The sequence below is a fragment of the Limulus polyphemus genome, unplaced genomic scaffold (genome assembly GCF_000517525.1).
Source record: "Limulus polyphemus unplaced genomic scaffold, Limulus_polyphemus-2.1.2 Scaffold3856, whole genome shotgun sequence".
In the NCBI taxonomy this organism is placed as follows: domain Eukaryota; kingdom Metazoa; phylum Arthropoda; class Merostomata; order Xiphosura; family Limulidae; genus Limulus; species Limulus polyphemus.
In genome coordinates this window covers 107,135-115,562 of record NW_013669466.1, presented here as the reverse complement: position 1 = coordinate 115,562, position 8,428 = coordinate 107,135, and the positions used below count along the sequence as shown (strand labels likewise).

The window sequence follows — 8,428 nt, the reverse complement described above, 5'->3', positions numbered from 1 at the left end:
GGAAAACAATAGAATAAAAGTGTAAGGTGATTGTTGGAAAGGAAAACAGTAGTATAAAGGTGTAAGGTGATTGGTTGAAAGGAAAACAATATAATAAAAGTGTAAGGTGATTGATTGAAAGGAAAACAATAGTATAAACCAATCACCTTACACTTTTATACTATTGTTTTCCTTTCAACCAATCACCTTACACTTTATTCTATTGTTTTCCTTTCAACCAATCACCTTACACTTGTGTTGGGGTTAATAATGACACTATGAGGTCCTCTACATGACAGGACTAGACGTGTTTGGGTTAGTAATGACACCGCGCCTGTGTAACGGTAGACTTGAATGTTTTGATTGCTTAAAGGCATAAAGATAATAATATCTAAGCGATTAATTAAATTTATAATGGAATTCGAATTGTCATAGGGTATCAAATGATTATTCGAGATCAATGGTTTAATAGGTTTCAAACGGTTAATTAACCTCCAAGGGTTATTGGATCTCTGGGTTAGTTCGCGTATAATTGGATAAGAAGTAGCATAACTTTTGAAAATCACTCATAAAAACAAAAAATTGGCATAGTTGCAAAACAGAAAAAAATAAATAAAAAGATCGTAGTTACTCTATTACATCATAAGCAGTCATGGATGGTGAATAGTAACACATCCTGAAACGTTAGGCCTTACACTTTGGGACTGGTTGTGGCTTTCTGGTTAGCGTGTCGAACTGTGAATCTGAGGGTCTGTATTACCATCCTGTTGCCAAAAAATGCGCTCCGTACTTTGGAGTCGTGAGCGCGTTAAAAGAGTATTAGTCAAATCCCGTTATTCGATTAGAGTATCCAAAAAGTTGGTGGCTGGTTGCCTCTAGTCTATCGGCCCAAAATTAGAGACAGCTAACACAGATAGTCTTCTGTAACAATCAACCAATCACCTTACACTTTTATACTATTGTTTTCCTTTCAATGTTTAGGTTTGTAACAACACCATTTGGTCCTCTACATGACAGGACTAGGTTACCTAGTCCTGTCATGTAGAGGACCAAATGGTGTCATTACTAACCCCAACATATCTAGTCCTGTCATAGAGAGGACCAAATGGTGTCATTACTAACCCCAACACATCTAGTCCTGTCATAGAGAGGACCTCATAGTGTCATTATTAACCCCAACACATCTAGTCCTGTTATGAAGAGGACCGCATGGTGTCATTACTAACCTCAACATACCTAGTCCTGTCATGGAGAGGACCTCATAGTGTCATTATTAACCCCAACACACCTAGTCCTGTTATGAAGAGGACCGCATGGTGTCATTACTAACCTAAACACGTCTAGTCCTGTCATGGAGAGGACCTCATGATGTCATTACTAACCTAAACACGTCTAGTCCTGGTGTATTTATGAAGAGGACCTCATGATGTCATTTCTAACCTAAACACATCTAGTCCTGTCATGGAGAGGACCTCATGGTGTCATTACTAACCTAAACACATCTAGTCCTGTCATGGAGAGGGCCTCATTGTGTCATTACTAACCTAAACACATCTAGTTCTGTCATGGAGAGGACCTCATGGTGTCATTACTAACCCAAACACATATAATCCTGTCATGGAGAGGACCTCATGGTGTCATTATTAACCCGAAACACATATAGTCCTGTCATGGAGAGGACCTCATGGTGTCATTATTAACCCAAACACATATAGTCCTGTCATGGAGAGGACCTGATGGTGTCATTACTAACCCAAACACATCTAGTCCTGTTATGGAGAGGACCTCATGGTGTCATTAATAACCCAAACATGTCTAGTTCTGGTGTATTTATGAAGAAGAAGTCATGATGCCATTACTAACCCAAACACATCTAGACCTGTCATGGAAACATTGTAGAGGACCACATGGTGTCATTACTGACACAAACATGTCTATTCCTGTCATGGAGAGGACCGCATTATGTCATTACTAAACCAAACACGTCTATTCCTGTCATGGAGAGGACCTCTTCAACTAATTGGTTTCAATACCCAATGAATCAGAAAAGATCCCTACAAGACTGCCGGGCGAGTTTAATTAAAGGCCATATTGTCATCTATCATTCAGTTAAACGTAAGATTTGAATCGGCTAAGAATATTCAAAGATTTAACTGTGACGAAAATTTTTTCTGGACTTAAAAGACTCGAAACTCATACACTAAGTTCAAGGGGCAGTCTTTCCTATACGTCACTCACAATCCACGTATCCTCGCGCTTTTGTACATAGAAACATAACATGAAATTAGTTTTGTACACGTTTTGTGTATAATTTGGGAAGAGAGAGAGTTAAATTAATTACATACTGGTGATTTACATAGATACAATGAAGAAAGAGAGACAACGTGGTAAAGTGTCTAGAAATATAGATAATGAGCAAAATTTTTAACGATCGACAGTGGGATTTCTTCACTTAAATAAAAAGGATGTATTTATACAAACACACAAATGGCCGCTTAATTAGGGACATAATGAAGAGTTTGTGAAATGTCTAGGCATTTTGACCAGAAACTGTGTTTTTAAAACAAAAATGTTTTGATAAACAATAAATTGAATTATGTGGCCGTAAATAAATTTAATTGAAAATTAATAACTTAAATAATTTAGGTAAAGGCGAGTTTATCATGCAAGATGTTTTTATCTTGTTTATTCGTGTCTTTGGAAGTGATAGAAGCTTCCTATCATGTATCTCTAACTCTTTTAGTGTTGAGAAAAACACAGCCGTCGTGTTTTATAAATTTTTGGATGCTTATTAGGCCAAGAAAGTAGATTAAGTCCACGTGTAAATGTTTTCTCCGGAGTTATTAATTACCACATTACGGATTGTCTCCCGATTTATCAGCGGTAAGATTACGGACTTACAACAGTAAAATCCGGAGTTTGATTCCCCGCAGTAGAACGAGTGCAACTAGCCCATTGTAAAATAACAACATCCATTACGAATTTCAAATCAGAGATGTTTGAAACTTACAACTGAGATCCATCTTTTCTGTCGCACGTCACTACCCAGGAGACCTTTCGTTCAATACCAAAAGTCGTGAACTGTGCCGAAATTGTTGCTCATTCTTATATTGCTCGATATTTTAAAGACATATTTATACATAATTGTTTGTTTGTTTGTAATTAAGCACAAAGCTACACAATGGGCTATCTGTGCTCTGCACACCACGGGTATCGAAACCCGGATTCTAGCGTTGTAAAGTCCGCAGACATGCCGCTGTGCCACTGGGGGGCATTTATACACGAGTTGATTAGAATTATCCTCGTGGTTACAAAAAACAACAACACTAGAATGATTAGGATTTTTTTTTATTATGGGATGTTTTTTAATTAACAAAATTCAAGCTTTATGTTGCTTATTTAAATTTACTAAATATTGTGTTCGTTCGAAAATAACGAAACGGAGCGATGAAACGTGATGTACAGAAGCATCATTACGTCTTTAACGGAATGGAAGTAGCTTTATTTTGATCGCTGGGTCTGCTACATGACGGAAATCCTCTACACATGAATGGAATGCGCCTCGAGCGAGGGCTGAGTGCAAAGCGGACACGTCCAAATCTGTGGGTATGGCACGAATCGACTCGTTTAAAAGCACGCTGACAAAACGAGTGGAAGACTGATAAAGTAACAACTCGAATATCGGAAGGCGAGAGAGAAAAAGATGTTTCTTCTGTGTGCTCGTGGTTTAGTAAGATCGTAATTGATCTATTTAGTCCTCGATGTAAAATTTAGGTCGGCTAGACACGGCAAGACGTTGTAGTTTATACTGACCGTGTGGTGCGTGCTAACCCTCTTTGGGCGTGCAAGCTGGATTGTAAGGTAAGTAAGTACCTTCGACGTTTCAAATGATTTTATCTTTACGATATACTTATGTGAGAGAGAGATATATTTATTGTTCTTCACTTGAGCTTGAAACCACAGTATGTTTAAATATTCAAATACTTTTCTCGTTGCCAGGAGGAGATTAGGTTGTCTTGTTCTCGGTTATAACTACTACCGATCTCTTCATTCGGGTGTATAGAGAAAATACTTTACACGAATTGACAAACTGGACATAATTTAAATTCTATATCAGTGTATGTATATTGCTTCATATATCGTGTAGAAACGGGGGGGGGGTATAAGAACGAGGAGAGGATTGTCAGTAGAAACTGGAGGGGGTATAAGAACGAGGAGAGGATTGTCAGTAGAAACTGGAGGGGGTATAAGAACGAGGAGAGGATTGTCAGTAGAAACTGGAGGGGGTATAAGAACGAGGAGAGGATTGTCAGTAGAAACTAGGGGATATAAGAACGAGGAGAGAATTGTCAGTAGAAATGGGAGGGGGGTATAAGAACGAGGTATTTTTACACTCATGTTTAGCAGTAGGTGTCGCCCCACCAAGAAACTCTGAACTGATGATTAGTTATAAATTATAGTAGTTGGGGAGGGGGGTCCATTCTTCTCCTAAAGGACACCGGCATCTGTGGGGATGAAAAGGAAGGGGAGATCAAAGGCTGCCGCTAAGTGGGGAGGGTGGGTGGAATCCTTCAGTGCCGTAGTTCTACAGAGTGATGTTAGAGGGTGGATAGTTCCAAACTATTCCACTAGGCGTAGATAGTTCTAATATGTGCCACTAGGTGTACATAGTTCAAAGATATAATTTTATTACAAATCGCAGCTCTTACGGCAAGTAAGAATATCTTTAAAGCAAGTGTGACGTTTCGATCACTGGTGAAGGCGTAGATAGTTCTAATATGTGCCACTAGGTGTACATAGTTCCAAGATATAATTTTATTACAAATCGCAGCTCTTACGGCAAGTAAGAATATCTTTAAAACAAGTGTGACCACTGGTGAGATTATTCTCAAGTACACAAAGTTTTAACGGTAAAGAAGGTTTTAGTATTTAAATCAACAATCTGACAACGTATTTAAAATATTATTTATGGCTGAGCAGAACAAAACAAAGTGAATAATAAATATGAAATTGTGGAAACGTTGTGCTAAATATAAGATATAGGAACGTCTGAGGAAATAATGATCGAAGATCCTTAAAGATGTGCCTGGGTGTATGTTTTTTCTTCTGTTGTTACGTGTCTTTTGATTGAGTTTTTCTATTGCTGGTCATTGGAATGAGGTGAGCTGGTTACTATTGTGTACCGGTAGAAACATTTGTGTTAAGATGCAAGTGATGGAATTTAACATGAAAGGCCTTTAATGGACAAGGGCTAAATATCCAGGTCGGAAACCTCTAATATGAAGCCTATAGCTGTCCCTAACTTTGAATTTCCGATTAGAGGAAGGGCAGTAAGCCAACAGCGCACTCCGCCACAAGGGCGTTGCCCGGTTCTTTAAATTGAATAATGACGGTTCGCCTATATTCCGTTTAAAGTTGCCAATGTGGTATGTGTGTTCAGCAGGATCACGTCTCGAACCTTGGATCCTTCAACTGCAGTCCGACGCATTAACCAGCAGGTTATACCTGTAAGGTCTGTACAAGTACCGTTTGTATGTTTTCGACACTTACTACACGTGTAACTTGGCTTAATCTTCGACAGAAGGTTCATCCAGCAATGGGGGCGAACGATTGAAATAGTTCTCTTATTCACAGTCTATTTAAGACATTTGTGAATTGAATGTTTTTTTTTCTTTTCTAAATATCAAAAGAAATTTGAGGCTCATTATATAACATTTTCTTGCCTACATGTTTGATACTTTGACATTTATTATACAGTTTTAAGACATCTTGGAAAATCCTGCCCACGAGCTTTCGTTTTTGTGTGTGTTTGTTTTCCCACTCCCAGCAGTGATAACTCTAAATTTCTTATCTCTCTTATTTTCCCGCCCCTGGATTGCCCTTACGCCCTTAGATACGAGTTAGTATACGTCAAATAGAATCAATATTTAGGCTTCCTAATTCTGACAACCCGAAAATGTACATCGTCTCTATCATGCAAACATTAATATATGTAGTCGTGTGTTTGTATTATAGGTGGCGCTACCATAAAACAGGTAGACGTTTAACCATCAATTTACATATATGTTTACGTACCGTTCACCACTAATGGCATCGTTCTGAGTAATGGTATATTTCAGTATGGAGTGACTCGCAGAAAATAAGTTATTATACTAGATTATGTAAATAAATTGGGGATGATTAGTACGACTATTTATGATGGTGATATTTTTGTTTGTTTTCTGGGTAACTCGTTATCAATAAAGGAATGGACTCGCAAGCAAGTTGGAGCGTAAACAGTTTAGAAAAATATTTTGAAGTTTATGGGGTCCGTATGGATTCCCTTTTTGTTTAATATTAGGGCTAAGCCTTCTCGAATATTTTTTTCTTTTGTAGCAGAAATGATGAAAGCTTGTAAATTATTTTGCTGATGTAGAAATAGGGTTACCAGTAAACCTTGCATCGTCCAAATTTTTAGCCTTATTTTGTTGTTCCAATGAAAAACAACATATAGTGAATTGTCCCACTTTCTCTCTCTACCTCGCTGTTAATTCTGTATGTATGGTTTTCCCATCATAGATGGTTCCTTTAAATTTTACTTTGAGAATTATCTGAAAAAGTCGGATCACACAGCGTAGTTTGACCTCTCTTTACGGCCCGGTATGGCCAGGTGGTTAGGGCGCTGTGCTCGCAATCTGAGAGGCTGGCGGGTTCGAATCCCCGTCCCACCAAACATGCTCGCCCTTTCAGCTGTGGGGGCGTTATAATGTGACGGTCAATCTTACTATTCGTTGGTAAAAGAGTAGCCCAAGAGTTGGCGGTGGGCGGTGATGACCAGCTGCCTTCCCTCTAGTTTTACACTGCTAAATTAGGGACGGCAAGCACAGATGGCCCTCGTGTAGCTTTGCTCAAAATGCAAAAACAAAACAAATCTCCCTTTCCTACATTTTGTTAATCTAACCTGTCATTTGGCAATCGCAAGAATTCAGATTTAAAGACCTGCCCAATCGCGAAAAAGACCACTAAGAAGCAAAAGGATAGTGGATGAATCATTGCATTGACTACAACCATCCAATAATTAACAATAACAAGACCGCAAGCATACCAAGAAATACACTTACTAGTCCATTAAAGTTGTTGCAAAAAAGCAATTGGATCACCAAGAAGCACGCATGCGCAGATATCGGGCAGGCGGTAGCACTGCCTATGTTGACGTATCCGATGATGCCAGGTTAACCTGGTGAAACGTTGTACTTTCATTAAATTTTACTCTGTTTATCCGATTTATGAAGTTTTCTTTTAATTACGACATTTCATTATTTCTTTCATCGTACTAAGAAGCAACATTTGTCGCTTAAATTATTAAATTATTATTTAATTAGATGAGTTTTTTTAATTATCTTTGTCATGGTTTGAAAATACTATGCAATAAATATTAGATTCAAATAGTAAAATATAATTTAAACTGTTCCAAAGCTGTTACTGTATCAATACGCATAGAAAAAAAAAGTCCCAGTTTCTCACTCTATACATCAGGTAATCCTAAGTTTAAGTATTATTGGTTTTATTTTCCTCAGTTTAACAATGGCACAGCGGACTTACAACGCTAGAAACCGGGTTTCGATACCCGTGGTGGGCAGAGCACAGATAGCCCTTGTGTATCTTTGTGCATAATTAAAAACAAACAAAGAAACAGTTTAACAAACGAATATTAATGTACATATGTTATTCTTGATGCTGATTAACGAAAAAGGACTTAACGAAATTGCACAAATTTTTTTTTTTTTTTCAGAAAGTCTTATCTTGCTAAGCTGAAACAGTTGCAAAATATAGTATTGTTATCTTAGCATAGCTCACTGATGTCTTCCTAGTTTCCAGATCTGGCAAAATGCCAAGGAAAATAACATTGCGTGCGTGTGTGTGTGTGTGTTTGTTTGTGTGGTACCTACGCTTCGTTACTTTAAAATGGCAAGTTTTGTTTTTTTTTCCAGTATTTTCTTTGTTTCGTTTTTAAAACCTCTTTGAATAAATGTTGGATAAACTATTTTCAGAAGAAGCTTACAATTTTTTTTGTTGTCTTCACTGATCAACTGCCAAACGAAATTCGAGTGTAATTTCGTCTGTTCTGATTCCGTGCTAGAGGCGCGAATACTGACTTCACTGTTACGATATATTAAGGCTGTTTATAACGTATATACATATTGAGGTTTGCACAAAGTAACAGGAAAAAAAATATTGTTACGACAGCGGAAGTCACGTGACGCTGTTAACACGTAATGAGTTCTAGAAAGATCGGGGAACATCACGAATATTCCAGTATTTGCTAGGCGCCCTTTGTTCTTGTATATAAGTGCGCCAGACAATTAATCGGAGATTGAATAGCGGACAGAGAGATTGAAGATATAGATGGACAATTGAGTCAAGCGCGGGAGTAAGGAAAGTGCGTGAATCGTTCGTTGAGAATTATAGC

At 38.0% G+C, this 8,428-nt stretch overlaps 1 protein-coding gene across 6 annotated transcripts in view; it reads left to right on the top strand.

The window, feature by feature from the left end:
* The first annotated feature begins 3,554 nt into the window (after positions 1 to 3,554).
* The window catches only part of LOC106470172 (E3 ubiquitin-protein ligase RGLG4-like), a 28,618-nt gene continuing 23,744 nt past the window's right edge, over positions 3,555 to 8,428 (top strand). For 2 of the 6 annotated variants that reach the window (XR_002612993.1, XR_002612992.1), the window contains exon 1: positions 3,555 to 3,840. The gene's annotated coding sequence lies outside the window, so the exon portion shown is untranslated. Of the gene's footprint in view, positions 3,845 to 8,428 lie in introns of all 6 variants that reach the window. The other 4 variants (XM_022398776.1, XM_022398775.1, XM_022398774.1 and 1 more) reach the window with 3 other exon arrangements.